This window comes from Mauremys reevesii, unplaced genomic scaffold (genome assembly GCF_016161935.1).
Source record: "Mauremys reevesii isolate NIE-2019 unplaced genomic scaffold, ASM1616193v1 Contig77, whole genome shotgun sequence".
Classification (NCBI taxonomy): domain Eukaryota; kingdom Metazoa; phylum Chordata; order Testudines; family Geoemydidae; genus Mauremys; species Mauremys reevesii.
The window spans coordinates 108,031-126,674 of record NW_024100892.1 but is presented as its reverse complement, the minus strand read 5'-3'; the positions used below and the strand labels follow the sequence as shown (position 1 = coordinate 126,674).

Genomic DNA, 18,644 nt, shown 5'->3' with positions numbered 1-18,644 from the left:
ACAGAGCGGGAATGGGAAATGATTCTCAACTTGAAGCCTGATGTGAATGAGGATGTCTGGACCAAGGGGCCAGGGACTGGCCTTTGCTAGAGAAACCACTGTCAAGTTTTAGCCAATTAGGACAAGTCAGCAAATAAGAACAACCTCAGATCTCAGTAACTGCTACAGGTAGCAAAGTCCTACAGGGAGCAGTTTCTGGCACTACACCTGCACAGCTCTGCTCCCCGGCTCTTCTCGGGCTCCTGCTCTCTCCTTAGCTCCGCCCCACTCTGGCCCAGGCAGGTCCAGCTCCCAGGGAGGATGGGACCCCCTGGCCTGGTGACTCCCTCATTACACTGCCTGGCCTGTCAGTGCGGCTAACTTGGAGCTTTGGCCTCTCCCCATTGCCCCTGGGGACTGTCAGTCTCAGGGTCCTGATTTCCCATTGACCCTTCCCCCTTCTATTGGTGCTGGGAACTAGCCAACCAAAAACCCCACTAAGTTTTAGTAAGGGGCCAACAGTCCCTTACTTGAGCCGGCCCCGTGAGGGTCACCGATGCACAGAGACAGCAGCATGAGCTGGTCCCATGGTGTAATGTTCCATGGGCATCCTACTAGATTGCCAGCTGCTTTTCAACTGCAGTGTGGAGACTGTTTCTGTGTGGGGAGAGACAGTGAGTGTGTTGAGGTAGGTAGGAGCGGATCATTATTATCCCTCCTTGAAAGAGGAAGAAGCTAAGGCTGAGAAAGGAGAATTGACTTGTCTTAGGTCACACACCCAGCCAGTGGCAGAGTTGGGAATAGGACCCAAGAGCCCTGATTTTCAAACTAACCATCAGATCTTGAATTTCAGACATTGAATGACCTGAATAAAGTGCTCTCAGATGAGCTCCAGACCAACAACAGTGCACAGTAATTATTCAGCAAGTATTTGAGGAGAACTGCAATGTTAGAGAGAATCATGAACTGTTCAGAGACCATTAATGCAGAAAGCAGCAAAATTTGTCAAACATATGACTGGTTCTGACTTATTTCCTTGGTCTTAAAAGAGAACAACAAGGACCTGAGTCTCCTCCCTGTCAATAACCCCCTGCTCAGCCAATCAGGGTAGAGACTGAGGATGAGAAGCTGAGGGTTCTCACCAGAGAGCCCAAAGGATGGCCCAGGTCACCAGTGGGGATCACTGCCTGAGCACTATTTCAGCCCCACATTTTTGGGTGGACCTCCCACAGTGGGAGCTCCAGACCACTCCGTCGCAACACACACACACACACACACACACACACACACACACACACACACACCTCGCTGCTGGAGTTGGGAGGGGAACAGGTGAAAAGACAAAAGAAGCAAGAGACAAAGAGAAAGGAGGAAGGGATGGATGGAGGAAAAGGGGAAACAAAAAGGACAAAACCTAATGTCCCCAGTGATTCTAAGGGACAAAATCCCAGGTGCAAAATAAAATTCTGCCTCCTTAAGCTCGTGTTTTCCATGCCTAGAATTCAATAGTCACCAGATGGATCAGACTGAACAGGTTTCAAACCTCGAGGAGACGCTTACCTTCTAAACAGGGAGGGCTGTTTTCTAGTAAAATCAGGAAAAGTGAAGGAGAAAACTCGAAAGAGGTTCCTCCTGGTGCTCACGTACGTGAACCCGAATACTCTCTCAGCCCTGGTCTACACTAAGGTCGGGGGTCGAACTACGGTACGCGAATTCAGCTACGTGAATAACGTAGCTGAATTCAAACTACCCTAGTTCAACTCACTTACCCGTCCAGACGCCGCGGAAGCGAACTCCGCGGCTCCAAGGTCGACTCCGGCAACTCCTCCTGCCGCGGTGGAGTACCGGAGTTCGAACTAGCGATTCCGGGGTTCGAACTATCGCGTCTAGATCAGACACGATAGTTCGAACTCCGAGCAGTCGAACTTGCCACGTCGACCCAGCAGGTAAGTGTAAACGTGCCCTCAGTCCTCAAAGAGAGACCTGGAGAAGGAGACTTGCTGAAGCAAAGCCACAGGGGTCTCTGAGGTTTCCCTGGCCCCTTGCCCCTGCCTGCCTGATGTCAGCATCTCTCTGTGAGGTCACCACCTCCCCACCACCTTTGACCAATAGTCTGAGGTCCTGCAAAAAGCCTTTGTGATGTCACTGCCACACCCCTCCCTTGCTGTGCTAATGTCCTGCCCCTGCCCAGGCACTTTGGAGGTTTGAGCTACTCCCTGTGGATCACCCCACTCAAGGAGCGTTCGTTCTAGGAAGCAAGCTGGCTAGACAGGAAAACATCAGACGCTGCTCCCAATGCTACACTCAGTTTTTCAGAAATTAGTCGACTTTATGGCCAGAAGAGACCATTAGAGCATCTAATCTGACCCCCTGCATATCACATATCACAGGCCTCCTGTATGACACCAGAGCTACTTTTGGGGCAAACACATTCCAGAAAGGCATCTAGTCTCCATTATATGACATCAGGAGATGGCAAATCCACCACTTTCCTTGGTAGCTTGTTCCTGTGGTGAATCATCCTCGCTGTTGAATATTTGTGTCTTATTTCTAATATGAATTTGTCTCTTTTCACCTTCCAGCTACTGGGTCTTGTTATGGCTTTCTCTGCTCAATTAAAAAGCCCTTTAATACCCAATCTTTTGTCTCCATTAAGGCCCTTCAACACTTCAATGAAGTCACCTTTCAATCTTCTTTTGATAAGCTAAAGAGGTTGAGCTTGTTCAATAGCTCACTAGACGGCATTTTTCTCCAGCCCTCAGAACACTTCGTGGCTCTTTGGTCATCAGATTCCTGAACTGCAACTGGATGTGGTTCTTGTTCTTCTGCACAACACAGCTCCTGGAGAAGAGGGATCTGCAAATGTACTTTTATATGATACCTTTGTTTAACTGATGAAAACATAAACTAGACACTTAGAGGATTGGAACTGATTTCAGCTGATGGACAGCTTCGCTAGGTTTTTATGCATTTGGACAGCGAAATGTTGAGTGTTTACATTGATATCAAGCACTCCGGTATAGAGGAGACCCTGAACATAATGGAGAATGGAAATGAAAATGTTTAACTTTTTTAAAAAAAAGAAAGAGGGCTATAAAGGAACACGGGGGTTTGAACTGAGGACTACTTAAACTGCAGTCAAGCACTCTAACACTGAACAATAACCCCATGACGCTAAGAGTATGGAACCGTGATGTCCAGGACTTTGAAGGACAAACCCTGATTCATCGAGCTCCTTTGCCATTCCCAGACCACAGGTGGTTTTAAAAATGGGGTTTGATTAAACTTCTTAAATGTGGCAAACACCACAGCTTGCACACCCACCGATATAGCTTCTCCCACTGACATAGCTGCCACCTCTTGGGAAGTGGATTAACTGCACCCCCAGGAAAACTCTCTCCCATCAGCATAGAGCAGTGGTTCTCAAACTGTGAGTCAGGTCCCCAAAGTGGGTCATAACCCTGTTTTAATGGGGTCGCCAGGGCTGGCATTAGACTTGTTGGTGCCTGGGGCTGAAGCCAATAGTCTGAGCCCCACCACCCAGGGCTGAATCCCTCAAGCTCTGGTTTTGCCCTCCCCTAACTAGGGCAGGGCTCAGGCTTTGTCTCCTCTGCCTGTGCTCAGTGTAGAGGGGCTTGGTGCGTCTTTCTAGGGTCATGTAGTAAGTTTTTTTGGGTTTTTTTTGGCAGAAGGGGGTTGCGGTGAAAGGAAGTTTGCGAAACGCTGACATAGAGCCTCTGAATAGGTCTAGACTTGGTTCCCTGGGGCAGATCAGAGACGGAAAGTGCAGTCATGGAGACACCACACACCAGCCTTACCCAGCAGGCAAGAATCAAACCTCCACAGAAAGACGCCTGTTGCTTTCTAACCCATCTCCCTAAGCCCTCAGCCACCACCACTTAACTAAGGGGCTTTTCTACACGATGGTTCTGGTCTCACTGAAGGGTCATTTCCAATTGTTTGCTCAAACCAGCATTAGGGAAAATGGTGCCCTGGGCAAAGCTTGTACTTTGGCACTTCCCCATTGCCCCTGGGCGATCCTCACTCCCCCTTTACTGCTAGCTCCTACGCTCCCAAACCTTGTACCTCCTTCACCCCTAACTCCTGCCCCTCCTGTGCCCCCTTTGCCCTTAACTCCCTGTGCCACCAGCCATTGTACCTCTCCTGCAGCCCCTTCACATGGCTCCAGCGCTGGTGGCCCTGCACTTGTTCTCCCTTTCCCTGGGCTTTGGCATCACTAGCCGCTGATTAGTGAGTAGAGTTCAGTGGTTCCCAAAATGTGGGGCATGACTCCTAGGGGGACACAGAGGAACATTCATGGAGTCAATGAAATCAATTGAGCTTCTTCAGTCTCTCGCTGCAGACATTTCCCTTGTTTTTAAAGGCAAAAATCCTGATCTTTCCAACGGGAGCTGCTGCTTCAGTGTTCAGTTTGGGGAGGGATTTGGTTGCACTCAGAGATCTGCCCGCGGGTTACAATCTGCGATCCGAAGGGCCGAACGCAAACAGCGTTTAGATGGGACCGTTAGTGCCGCCCCCGTGTGGCCAAAGATCAGAACTGACCAGCAGAGTTTACAGCTGGAGCCTGGGACGCTCCTGAACAAACTGGGCACGAAGCCTCTCGCGTGGGATCCTCGCTGTGCAGCAGGAGGCGGAGGGAAGCTGATTGTCAGGGCTCAGGGCAGCTCCCTGCCAGGCTGAGCCGGTGTCTGTGCTAAGCTCAGCATCAATCAGGTGATTCTGGGCAGTTCGGGGTCCCCGGGCTCCCACAGGAGGGTGAAGCAGGTCACCCCTGGAGCAGGTTAAAGCTGCAGGGTGACAGTGGGGTTGCTGCCCCTGTGAACAGCTGCTGTAGCACCGCCTGGGCAAGACAGGGAGAGCCAGTTATACCCTCCCCAGCCTGTATCGGGGGATGGGAGCACTCACACCCTGGGGACCCACCCACCAGAGATCTGCTGGGGGGGAGAGTGGCACCCACACACCCAGGATCTTGTGGGGGGGGGCAAGGGCATCCACACTCCGGGATCCTCTGCAGAGGGACGGACACCCACACACCCAGGATTCTGTATGGGGGGCAGAGGTACCCGGACAGCTGGACGGGGGATGGGGGGCACCGAAACATCCGGGATCTTACCTGGGAGGACAGCGGCGCCTGCAGCTCGACATGAGACGGGGGCGGGGGGAGCAGGAGCATTTCCCAGTTCCAGGCTGTCCTCGTCTGGCCCAGGCACAGAGCTCACAAGCAGAGTTTAAAGCTCCAGCTGCCAAGCAATAAAAGCAGCTGGGCTCCATGGCTGGTGCCTGTGATCACAGCTCCTGGGGAGGCTGAGGCCAGTGTATCGCTTAAGCTCAGGAGTTCGGGGCTGCAGGGGGGCTGTGCCGATCGGGTGTCTGCACTAAGCTTGGCATCAATATGGTGATCCCAGGGAAGCTGGGGGTCCCCAGGTTGCCTAAGGAGGGGTGAACCGACCCAGGTCAGAAACAGAGCAGGTCAAAACTCCTGTGCTGATCAGTAGTGGGATTGCGCCTGTGAATAGCCCCTGCAGTGTAAGCCTGGGCGAGACACGGTCTCTTTATATACAGACACCCCCCGCAGAGCCTGCAGGGGGGATGGGAGCACCCACACGCTGGGGATTCTGACTTGTGGGGAGGGACACACCCAAGCAACACGGATCTTGAAAAGGGGAACAGAGACACCCACAGATCCTGGATGGGGGCAGGCAGGGGAAACCACACACGGGAGCTAGTTCATGGGGTGGGGGACAGAGACACCCACCAGAGATCCTGGATGGGAGCACCCACACGCTGGGGATCTTGAACTGGGAGGAGGGAAGCACCATGTACCAGAGGTTCTGAAGGGGGAACAGGGACACCCACACACCACGTGTCTTGCAGCAAGAGCTGCGGTCTTCATTTACACAGGGCAGTGATGGGGAATTAACCACGTCCCTTGCAGAGCTTGTTCCACTAGATGATTAGCCTCATTGTCAGGGCGGCTTCAGGAAGTGCGGGGCCCAATTCGAACAGTTTTGATGGGGCCCCGGCAGGGATGACTAAAACAAAAAAACACTTAAAAAAAACCCTTTCATGTCTTCCATGTATTATTTACTTTCCATGACTATATAAATAATAACAAAATTATCTATGACATACATTGCATCATATATTAATTAGCTGATTTGCACTTTCATATCAGGAAAATAATTTGTTTTGATAGTTGTACAACTGATTTTCTTCACTATTTTATTAAAATTTATAAAATATTTCCTTATTAATATAAAATTGCCCCCATCCTTCCCCCCCCTCCAGCGCCACCTGGCCCTGTGGAAACAAACCCTCCTTCCCCAGCTCCGCCCCATTGAAACAAGGTTCAGGGGCGGGGGGAGGAAGAAACAGCACATATGGGGTGACCAGATCACAGCAGTAAAATAGGACCTGCCCCTCCTGCTCAGCCCCACCATCACATCCTTCTTCACCCCCTAGCCCCCCCGCTGGCTTGCTGCGTCCCTCCTAGTCAGTCCCCCCCCCACCACTCGCCTCCTTTCACCTTCTCCCTCCCCTGCCAAAAACCCCCATGCCCGCCCCAAGAACACCGGCTGGCTCACTGCTCGCCTCTTTGCCCACTCACCCCCTCACCCTTCCCTCCAAGTATAACGCCTCATTCAAAGACCCAGGGGTCACTATATTACTGCACATTGCAGTCAATCAATGCAGTTGTAGATAAATCTCTGCATTATGCATTTTTGTATAACTTTTATATGACTTTGTATTGAACCTTGGTAATATGTTATAGCAGGCCCTAAAGGTAAAAGAAAAATGTCTTTTTGCTAGAAGTAGAATAAGATCTTCCCCCCACTTTGTAATCAGTTGCCCTGTTGAATGGATGAGGTGGGACTGAGGAAGGTGTGGAAGGCAGCACCTCCAGACAGCTGCAACCCCTGGAGAGGGGCTGGGAGCCAGACGGAGGAGAGCTTTGCCCAGGCTGAGTGGGACGGAGTTTGGGTGCTGGGTGCAGGCTCTGGGCTGGGGCACAGGGTGGGGTGCAGGAAGGGTGGAGGGGTGCAGGCTCTGGGAGGGAGTGCAGAGGGCTGGGTGCAGGCTCTGGGATAGATTTTGGGGGCCGGAGAGGGGGTGGTGGATGCTGGGAGGGGGAGGGGAGGGGACTGCCATCACATGTGGCTTCCTTCCTCCTCTGCTGCCCCTCACCATAGCCTCGGTGGGGAATGGGGCTGCCCCTTGCCCAGTATTTGCAGGAGTGGTGGCTGGGGGGAAACCCAGTCAAACTCTGGTTTTACTCTTTCGCTGACGGGTCACTTTAACCCCTTACACACCCTTTCCCGCCTCTCTCACCCCCCTTTTCTACTGGGCTTGCTTGATCTTTTCGGTGGAGCCAGATGAAAACCACAAACCCCAGTGAGAGCAACAGGCTGGAAGACTAGACTGAACCCACCACCCAGCCTAGTCCATCCCAGAGCCCAGGACTGAGGGCAAATGTCCCCCCAGCCCCAGGCCACCTGCTTCCACTCCTGGCCTCTCCCAGCACTTCCAGCGATTCTGTGTGGCTGCATCAGGCGGGATTTCAACAGAACTCTCCCCGCTAAATTCACCCCTGTTTGCACCAAGAGCACCTCCCTTCCCTGCCTAGAGCTGCTGGATGGCTAGAAAGCTGAGCTGGGCATTTGATTGGTCTGGAATATTATCATGCCCCCCCTCAAAAAAACCTTAATATCCACACAGCTTTGGGGGGGGGATAGCCCCCTCCAAGCTGGTCTAATTTATTGTTGTAGGGCATACGAAGGAGCCATAGTTTTATGGAAATATTCAGCCCCTACAGCGGTCTTGCAGCAGGGAAAGCAGAGTTGATGGGAAGGGAACTGGTCTGGATAGAAGCCCCAGTCCCCTTCCTTTGCAAAATAATTTGGAGAGGGGAATCAGATCACCCCGTGCCTCAGTTTCCCCTCTTGCCAGGAAGTGGGGGGGGATAAGTCTCAGCCTGCCCTGTTGCAGACCGTTCGCATTCTCCCCTCTTGATGTATTTGGTTTCCTCCTCAAACCTCCCTCTCTCTCTCACCTGGAGTTCACAGCACTAAGTACCGGCTCGGGGCTTTTTTCCTGGGTTACATGATCCCGGCTTTAGTTTTGAACCAGACACAGGCAGGCACCAACTCACCCTCAAACACCAACACCACGAAAACCACAACACCAGCCCAATATTACAGACCTAGGGGGAATCACAGGGTCAGACACTCACGGCTGGAAGCCCCAGCAGCTGCTCAGGTGAGCGAGGTGCACGGCAGAGATTCCTGTCTCCCACCGGGCCGGAAGCTCCCTCGGCGTCTCCTCCAGGTGAGTGCTGGGGGTGGGGGAGGGGAAGGAAGGCTGCAAAGCACATGTGCCTCCTCCCCTTCCCCTTCCCCCTCCTGACCTGCAACACCCAGGCGGCTGCCTCTGCCTCAGCCCTCAGCCGGCCAGCGTCTCTCGTTGCCTAGCAACAACAGCTGCTGCTTCCAGGAGAGACGCTGCCGGCGCGGGGCCCTCTCAGGTGCGGGGCCCAATTCGGGGGAATTGGGCAAATCGGCCTAAAGCCGGCCCTGTGCTCAACACTACGAGTTTATATCGAATTGAGCAGCGTTAAATCGCATTAACCCTGCACCCGTCCACACAACGAAGCCCTTTAGATCGATATAAAGGGCTCTTAATACCGGTATCTGTACTCCTCCCCGGCGAGGGGAGTAGCGCTGAAATCGGCATTGCCATGTCGGATTAGGGTTAGTGTGGCCGCAATTCGATGGTATTGGCCTCCGGGCGCTATCCCACAGTGCACCATTGTGACCGCTCTGCACAGCAATCTGAACTCGGATGCACTGGCCAGGTTTGACAGGAAAAGCCCCATGAACTTTTGAATTTAATTTCCTGTTTGCCCAGCGTGGAGCACTGATCAGCACAGGTGACCATGCAGTCCCAGAATCCAAAAAGAGCTCCAGCATGGACCGTACGGGAGATACTGAAGCTGATCTCTGTATGGGGAGATGAATCTGTTCTATCAGAACTCCGTTCCAAAAGACAAAATGCCAAAGCATTTGAAAAACTCTCCAAGTCCATGATGGACAGAGGCCACAGCAGGGACTCAACACAGTGCTGAAACTTAAGGAGCTGAGACAAGCATACCAGAAAGCCAAAGAATGAAATGGACGCTCACGGAGGGAGGGGCGACTGATGACTGTAGCTATCCCACAGTTCCCGCACTCTCCAAAAATCATTTGAATTCTTGGCTGAGTTCCCAAAGCCTGAAGGGTCAAAAACATTGTTGCGGGTGGTTCAGGGTATATGTCGTTCCCCCGCTCCCCACTCCTGTGAAAGCAAAGGGGAAAAAATCATTTCTCGCCTTTTTTCAATGTCACCGTATGTCTACTGGATGCTGCTGTCAGACGCGGTGCTGCAGCGCTACACAGCAGCATCCCCTTCCCTTCTCTTCCCTTCCAGACAGCAGACGGTACAGTAGGACTGGTATCAGTCATCGTCATCCCGTGAGTGCTCCTGGCTGGCCTCGGTGAGGTCGCCCAGGGGCGCCTGGGCAAAAATGGGAATGACTCCCAGGTCATTCTCTTCTTTAAGCTTTGTCTAATGGAGATTCAGTCCTGCCTGCAATATCATAGCAGCTGGAGGCTGCCCTCCCCTCCCACCTTTGAGCTCTACTTGCAAAGGCAATAAAGTCAGCGTTGTTTCAAATTCCTGAATTCTTTATTACTTCATCACAGAAATGCGGGGATAACTGCCACAGTAGCGCAGGAGGGGTGGGGGAGGAGGGAAGCAATGGGTGGGGTTGTTGCAGGGGCACTCCCTAGAATGGCATGCAGCTCATCATTTCTGTGGGGTGTCTGGGGCTCTGACCTGGAGCCGCCATTTGCCTCTCTGGTTCTTTAGTAGGCTTGCCCGATAGTCCAGACAGGACTGACTCTCCCTTTAGACAAAACTTAAGGAAGGGAATGACCTGGGGAGTCATTCCCATTTTTGTCCATGCACACCTGGCCGACCTCACCGAGGCCAGCCAGGAGCACCCATGACAGCAACAAACAGTACAGTATAACTGGCAATTGTCATTGTCAAGTTGCAAAGCAGCAGACGGGACAGTATGGCTGGTTACCATCTTTGCTAAAAGAACAGGAGTACTTGTGGCACCTTAAAGACTAACAAATTTATTTTAGCATGAGCTTTCGTGAGCTACAGCTCACTTCTTCGGATGCATAGAATGGAACATACAGACAGGAGATATTTATACATACAGAGAACATGAAAAGGTGGAAGTATGCATAACAACAGGAAAAGTCTAATAAATTGAGATGAGCTATCATCAGCAGGAGGAAAAAAAACTTTTTGAAGTGATAATTAAGATGGCCCATAGAAGGTGTGAGGAGAACTTAACATAGGGAAATAGATTCAATTAGTGTAATGACCCAACCATTCCCAACTTGCAAAAGGCAAGGGGATGCTGCTGTGTAGCGCTGCAGTACCGCGTCTGTCAGCACCATCCAGTAGACATATGGTGATAGTGAAAAAAGGCTGAACGGGCTCCATGGTTGCCATGCTATGGCGTGTGCCTGGGAAATCCAGGGAAAAGGGCACAAAATGATTGTCTGCCATTGCTTTCACAGAGGGAGGATTGACTGATGACATTTACCCAGCATCACCCACGACACTGTTTTTGCCCCATCAGGCGTTGGGATCTCAACCCAGAATTCCAATGGGCGGGAGAGACTGCGGAAACTATGGGATAGCTATGGGATGGCTACCCACAGTGCAACGCTCCAGAAATTGACGCTAGCCTCAGTACATGGATGCACACCACCGAATTAATGTGCTTAGTGGGGCCGCGTGCACTCGACTTTATACAATCTGTTTCCAAAAACTGGTTTCTGTAAAATTGGAATAATCCCGTAGTGTAGACATACCTTGTGATTAACAACTTTGGTGGCTAATTGAAAGGCTGATGGTTCAAACCCAAGTGAAGATGGAGGTGTTTTTTTTTTAGTGATGAGAATCCAGTACATTTTAACAGGCATAAAATCTCCACAATTCTGCTCTAGCCTCATTGGGCAAGCATAAGTGATAATTTTGCCAGCTGCATTGGTGATATAGTGGTGAGCTTAGCTACCTTCTAAGCAGTTGACCTGGGTTCGATTCCCAGCCGATGCAAAGATATGATGTTTTCTCCCCTGGGAATTGGTTTAATTTCAGTCACATTGTATCAGTTTAGCAATGGAATGAGAGAATCAATGTCCTGCAGGTCATTCAACACACAATGGAGGAAGAAAGGGGAAGGACTATACAATGAGCTGTTGGAGTTATCCTGGTATTACAATGTTTGGTTTATTTTTTTAAAAAACATCCTTTACTTCCCTCTCCCTTTTAGACTCAGAGCCTGTAAGGTCAGAAGGGACCAGTGTGATCATCTAGTCCGACCTGCTGCACCTTGCAGGCCAAAACACCCCACCCACCCACTCCTGTAATAGACCCGGGAGGGGAGGCAGCTCTGTGCACTGCCCCTACCCCAGGCAGCACATGGACGACCTCTGCTCCCCTCCCCCAATGGGTGTGCAGAGATGTGCCAGCAGCACTAAGGTGGCTCCTGCCCACTCTGCCTCCGTCCCTCCATGCCACTCCCAGAAATGGACGGCATGTCCCAGCATCCCCTGGGGTGGGGGGAGTGTCTCCATTCATTGCCCCTGCCCCGAATACCAACTCTGCAGCGGCCATTGGCCAGGAACTGCAACCAATGGGAGCTCTGGGGGCGGTGCCTGCAGGTAGCGGCACACGGAGACCCCCCTGGCCCCGCCCACCTAGTACCTGCTGCTGCAGGGTTGTGTGTACCAGCCACTTTGGGAGCTGCAGTGCCCGGGGTAAGTGCCCCCCCTCCTACACCCCAACCCCCTCCCCCACCGCAGAGCCTGCACTCCGCACCCAAATTTCCTCCCAGAGCTTTGCTTGTCTTCCTTTCACCCAGAACTGTCCTTCTCCTGGGCTGCAAGTAGCCATCCCTGGGAAGCCAAGAGGCAGGCACAGGATTCTACCTCCCAGTAGCCAATCGCACCTCCCCAGGCTTTGCAGAACGACTGGTGGGACTCTACTAACCCCACTTAGCCACAATGAGGCGCTTAGCTTCTGCCCTGCCTTCCTCTTTCCTTTTTTGCCCCATACCCGCTTCACTCCCTCCTTTCGCAAGTAACGCAGAAGAGCCGGCCGCCATAGGCCAATCTCCAAGGGCAGAGGAGAACAAGCCACAAGGATTCAAAAGGTGACAGGCCAAGATCCTCTAGTTTTCCCCTGCTGATGCCAAGGCTTTTTCTCAGTTCATTTCACTACCCTCTGTCATGCAGGTGTTGGGGTTATCACAGGTGTTACCCGAAATTGGGCCAGCTAGTCAGCATAGGGAGCACTAATGACCCACCAGAGTTTGGCAGAAATCAGCACGTTTATTATATTGATAGCTAAGTTCAAAAGAAGCGGGGTGGGGTGACACACTCACACTCCCAGGACAGGCACGGCACTGGAGATGTCTGGATTCTGCAAGGTAAGTGTCCCACAGCGCCGTGATGGATGGTGTGATGAAGGTAAGTCTTCCTGAGGCACAATGAAATACAACACAGAGAACCACTGGCCAGGCGGTCCGGGCAAAGGGCATTCACTGGAGGTACAAGCTTGTGAGTGCTCTCCTCAGCACAGGGCCCTTTCCCTTTTAAGGACCTGCTCCTCATGGTCTGCGACTAGAGATGACATGGCTGCATCTGGTTGGTCACACTCCACCTTGGGCAGTGTCCATGCTCTGGGTGTGTGATCGCTGCCTAATCAGAGTCCCAGACACCTTGTCTACCTGGAAGCTCTTCTGCTCTTCAACCGGCCCATTCATCCCACGAGCATTCCAGGAGGGAGCGGGAGGGGGAAAGCCACTTCACAGGCATTCAGAGAGGGAGAGGAGACAAAAGTGGGAGCAGGGGAAGTATAACAGACCTTCTGAGCATAGAAATCACTGCTGCTCCTACAACAGCAGGGACAGGCCAATAGGAGTTGGGAAAATTGAGCCCACATGTTTTGAACCAGGCACCTTTTGTGTGTAAGGCAAACGTGACAACCACTACACTACAGAAACTCTGTCCTAGTGTTCTGCCCCTCCCTTCATAAGACCATAAGAATGACCATATTGGGTTAGACCAAAGGTCCATCCAACCTCACATCCTATCTGCCAACAGTGGCCAATGGCGGGTGCCCCAGAGGGACTGAACCTAACAGGTAATGATCAAGTGATCTCTCTCCTGCCATCCATCTCCACCCTCTGACAAACAGAGGCTAGGGATACCATTCCTTACCCAGCCTGGCTAATAGCCATTCATGGACTTAACCTCCATTAATTTATCTGCAAAAAGAACAAGGAGTACTTGTGGCACCTTAGAAACTAACAAATTTATTTGAGCATAAGTTTTCCTGGGCTAAAACCAACTTCATTGGATGCATGCAGTGGAAAATACAGCAGGAAGATATATATATACACACACACACACAGAGAGAACATGAAAAATTGGGTGTTGCCATACACACTATAATGAGAGTGATCAGTTAAGGTGAGCTATTATCAGCAGGAGAAAAAAACCCTTTTGTAGTGGCTTTCATGGCCTTTGAGAAAGCAAGACAGAGCCTTGGAAGACCCAGCAGGGTTTGTGGCACAGGAATTGTTCTCAGATTCCACTGAGACTTCAACTCAGATTGCAGGATTCAAAGTCCTGAGTGCTGGCCCTTACACCATGGGACCAGCAGCGCACCTGTTGATTACTGTAGACTTCCAGCAGGGAGGACTCTGTGGGCAGGGGCGGCTCTAGGCATTTTGCCGCCCCAAGCATGGCAGGCAGGTTGCCTTCGGCGGCTTGCCTGCGGGAGGTCCGCCGAAGTCGCAGGACCAGCGGACCCTTCACAGGCCGGCCGCCGAAGGCAGCCTGCCTGCTGCCCTCGCTGCGACCGGCAGAGCACCCCCCGCGGCTTGCTGTCCCAAGCACCCGCTTGGTGTGCTGGGGCCTGGAGCCGCCCCTGTCTGTGGGGACAATTTTTTCTGGCAGGAAGGATTCAGTGGGAACATGCCTCTCTGGCCAGCCCTGCATTTTCTCAAAAAGTCAGCACACAGCACTTTGCTGCAGGCCAGAGGCCTTTCTTCCTCCAGACTGTGAGGCCAGTGGACAGGTGAGGCAGTAGCACCTTCAGTCCCAGGCAGTAAAGGGCCCTTCCTAGGAAAGGCCATGTCCTGAAAAGGAAAAACTAAAGTCAAGGAGAGTCCTTCTAAAACTCTTGGGGGATGTCACAGGGGAAAGTGTTTCTTTGCTTGACCAGGGACTGGAACCCTGGGCCCTCAGATTAAAACTGAGCTAGCCAGGGTCATGTTGGGAAAAAAAGGCAAATTTCTTGCAGAAGAGAAACTAGTCAAGAAAAATGAGGGCAGGAAACAATATAGAAAACCTGCTACTCTGGCTCTCTTAGCAGTCCTAGCCCCAGCCTGCTCCTCCATCCGGCGCCCTGAGGCCGTATTCTTTTTTTCATTAAATATCAAATCCAGGAGAAAACACAGTTATACAAAGCAAAACGAAATCACAAACATCATTGGAAATACAGAAATAAAAAAGGGAAATGCAATTCCCATCACTTTATCATGTCTGGGCCATTCCTGTATCGAGAGCACCCGCGAAGGTCCCTGTGTGCTTACGAGAAACCTGGAGGAACTCATACCACAGCCTGAACATGAAACTCAACTGCTCCCAGGTGCTGCAGTAAAACCCTTTCCCTGCTGTGACGTTGCACTCCATAGGATTTTATGAAAATATGCTAATGAGTGTGACGTTATTGATATAAATGGGGACCATATAGAACATGGGTTGCAACCAAGGTCCTGTAGTGGCACCAAATCCTAAGTAAAGGGGGTCATATAAGGTGTCTAAGAGCAGGTTCCGGGTTGCTGGTTATAATTATGCTGTCTGTATGTCTGTATCATTTTTAGTTGAAGTTATGAATGTTGGCTCTATGCTGTCAGTATTTCAAGTTTGTGCTGTGCTTCTGGGGGAAGCCTCCCAGACAAGCTGGTGTTAGCTCTGCCTAGCCTGTTTGATGGCCCATTAAGGACCATTAAGGACACAATGGACCCATGGAGAGAAGGCAGACACGCCTTGTGACTCAGCAAAGTATGCAGGGACTGGCCCATGTGACTCTAGGCTCCATGTTGCTGTGATTTTCCACAGTGAGAACAAAGAGATTCTTACACCTGGAAAAGCCTATATAAGCCTAATGCCTCATCTCCATCTGGTCTTCAATCCTGCTTCTGACCTCTGGAGGGACTTTGCTACAAACTGAAGCTCTGCACAAAGGACTGAAGGACCCATCCCAGTGGGGGATGTTTTCCAGAGACTTAATCTGAACCTGCAGTTTACTCCAGCACTGCTGCAAGCCTGAACGAAGAACTTTGCCATTACTGTATGTAATTGATTCCATTTAACCAATTCTACCTCTCTTCTCTACCTTTTTCCCTTTGTAAATAAACCTTTAGATTTTAGATTCTAAAGGATTGGCAACAGCGTGATTTGTGGGTAAGATCTGATGTGTATATTGACCTGGGTCTGGGGCTTGGTCCTTTGGGGTCGAGGGAACCTTTTTCTTTTATTGGGGTGTTGGTTTTCATAACCATTTATCCCCAGGACGAGTGCACTGGTGGTGATACTGGGAGACTGGAGTGTCTAAGGAAATTGCTTGTGTGACTTGTGGTTAGCCAGTGGGGTGAGACCAAAGTCCGTTTTGTCTGGCTGGTTTGGTTTGCCTTAGAGGTGGAAAAACCCCAGCCTAGGGCTGTGACTGCCCTGTTTGAGCAATTGGTCCTGATTTGGCACTCTCAGTTGGGTCCCGCCAGAATCGCTCCGTCACAATGAGTGTGAATATAAAGTGACTGGACTATGCTTCATGCAAAAGGTCTCTTGTAAGGTATCATTACAAAGCTTATAATCTACTGTGTGTGTTCATCCTATTTGTATGAACCGATCATTCTTGGATCTGAAACTAGAAATATGAACTATAACTCTGAGGTCCTGTTGTAATGATGCAAAGTGTGGGCCATTAACAGTGGTTTGGATCTTGATGGCTCCCATTAACCAGGACAATAGACTGGAGATGGCTCTGTCCTGCACCATCCCTGAGTCAGGCCAGAAAGAATGAAGGCTTGGGGGGGGGGGGTCTCACAGGACATGTGACCATGTCACCTGGTACAGGAATCCATCTTAAACCTGGGGCTTTTCCTCAGGAGAGAGACAAAATATTCCTGCCTTGTACCAAAGCTGTATAAGGGGGTGGAACTGAACAAACATGGCTGCAGTCATGAGACATCCCCAGCTACCACCTGAGCTGGAACAAGGGCTATAGCAGATGAAAAGATTGGGCCCAGACAAGAAATAAGTCTAGTCTTTGCCTCTCAGTCTGTGCAGATGGGACCTTTCCCTCCAGTGCTGGAGGATTCTCCTCTCTCATCTACCCTTGTCCCAAGCAGCACAGCTGGTGGGAATCTTAAATGTACAGAGGAAACTTAGGAGCAGAAACCGCCCCAGACCTTCCATGCAATTGGAACTTGCCCCTCACTGAGCAGGAGTGAAATTTCTGCAGGGCCACATCCCCTTTGGGCATGAACAAAGCAGCAGGGTAAAATGAACCTGGAGATGCTGGGGATTGAACCCAGGACCTCATACATGCAAAGCATGTGCTCTACCACTGAGCTACATCCCCAGATGGGCTGTGTGTACTATAGGTTACACTCAGAGCTGTCCTGTTTCCAGAGCACCTAGCAGCCTAAAAGCAGCATGGGGGACACATTCCCTGATCTGAGGCCAAACTTGCTGTCCTGGAGGTTGCTGGTTCTTAGGGGTCACTTTGCAGCAGGACCAGATTCGATGTGTGGGGCAGAGAGAGTGGGTGCCCTGGACTCAGGGTGCAGAGATACACTCAGCCCTCTCCCCTGCATTGGGTGGGGGGTGCTGCCACCCCCTGCTGGAAGGTAATGGGAGGGGAGGGGCGCTGTGAATCGCTCAACACCTGACCCTGTTGGCAGCAGTGGTGTGGGAAGCTCCAGGTGTTTCTAGGATCTGCTATTTCCACCTGCCTGTGAAGTCCAGCTTTCCCCAGCACATTCACTGCGGTGCAATTGGGTCACTGTTTCCATGGCTGAGCAGCAAAGAATCGCTCCCAGTTTCCCTTCTATCGGCAGCAGGATTAGCCTGTGTCGGTGGTTAATGAGGTGGATCTAGTTGTAGATTGTTATTCATTCCCCACCTTGATAATTCACACAGTCCCTTTCCCATGCAGATTCCCAGCACCTCAGTGATCCTGGTAGCAGGGGTTGGGTCCTGAGATTTTCAGGGTCATTTTTCCCCTCCACCTGCAGTGAACTCAGCTTTTCCCCCATCCCAGACAATCCATGAAATAACAACAGGGGCATAAAGAAAGAGGGGAGGGAACATCTCACGGCCAGGGCTGGATGTGCCCAGGGCCCCCTGCTTGTCCATTGATTCCATGGAATTTGGCCCCCTGCTTTGCACAAGGGACAGAGAAATATCTTGCTGTTCCTGTGCCTGTGCAAGGAAAATTGTGCTTCCCTAGGAAAGAGAGCCAGGAAATGGCCCCATGGTGGGACAATAGCCTCAGGATTAAGACCTAAGGACTCAGGCTGAGAACTGATAGAACTGCACTCATCTGGGATTTAACAAATTGTCTTTCATGGAGCAGGGCCAGTTCCAGTGTTTTTGGCACCCCAAGCGGGGGGAAAAAAAGCTGCAATCAATGGCAGCTCTACCGCTGCCACTTTTGGTGGCAAGTCCTTCCATCTGAGAGGGACTGAGAGGGCTTAATTGCCGCTGAAGCCTCCCCTTTCCATTGACCACCCCAGGGACCTGCTTGCTGTGCTGCCATGGAGACACTGGGAAGATGGGGGGAATCAGGAAAATAGCATGGATTTATTTACATTGCAAGTGAAGAAAAATCAAAGCTTTTTTTGGTTTAAAGTCACTTTTCCCTGATTGGGAATTGAACCCAGGCCTTGGTAGTGAGAGTGCCAAATCCTAACCACTAGACCATCAGGGAAGAGAGGATGTTGTTTTTCTTCTCACTTATGTTACACTTTCTTAGGCTACTTTCTAGCCACTTCCTGAAATTGCTCCATTATCTACTCCCTGAGGACCTAGGAGCAGAGTGCAGGAACCCCTGTGCTCAGGGTCACAACCTGAGCCCAACCCAAGCCACTGAAACAAACTCAAATGATGCTTCAGCTTCCTCCAGCAGGATCACAGAGCAACACAAAGAAAACCCATCAGGAACAATCCTCCTCTGCCTTCATTTACCCCATCACAGCCCTCTCAGCAGCCCGCTCTTGTGGGAAGGACACTGAGCTGATAGGAGCTCTGGCACAGAGACCAAGGGAGGGGTGTTGCTCCCCCTGGGTGTGAGCTGATCACATTCTGACTCTGTGTAACGGGGCTCTGAGCTTTGCCATCTTGTGAGTTCTGTGTCCTCAACAAGCAACCACAGCGCTGACCCCTTTCCTTGTCTTCCTCAGATTCCCCGGCCCTTCCCCACAAATGGTTCTATCAGGCACTGGAGGGATC

The 18,644-nt window shown here is 51.3% G+C and overlaps 2 non-coding genes across 2 annotated transcripts; both read right to left on the bottom strand.

The window, feature by feature from the left end:
* Positions 1 to 16,701: 16,701 nt before the first annotated feature.
* On the bottom strand, positions 16,702 to 16,773 carry TRNAA-UGC. The gene has a single exon. It is a non-coding gene; the product is annotated as a tRNA-Ala (tRNA).
* A 1,278-nt stretch (positions 16,774 to 18,051) lies between these two features.
* Positions 18,052 to 18,123, bottom strand: TRNAE-CUC. Its single transcript has one exon. It is a non-coding gene; the product is annotated as a tRNA-Glu (tRNA).
* Positions 18,124 to 18,644: the final 521 nt, after the last annotated feature.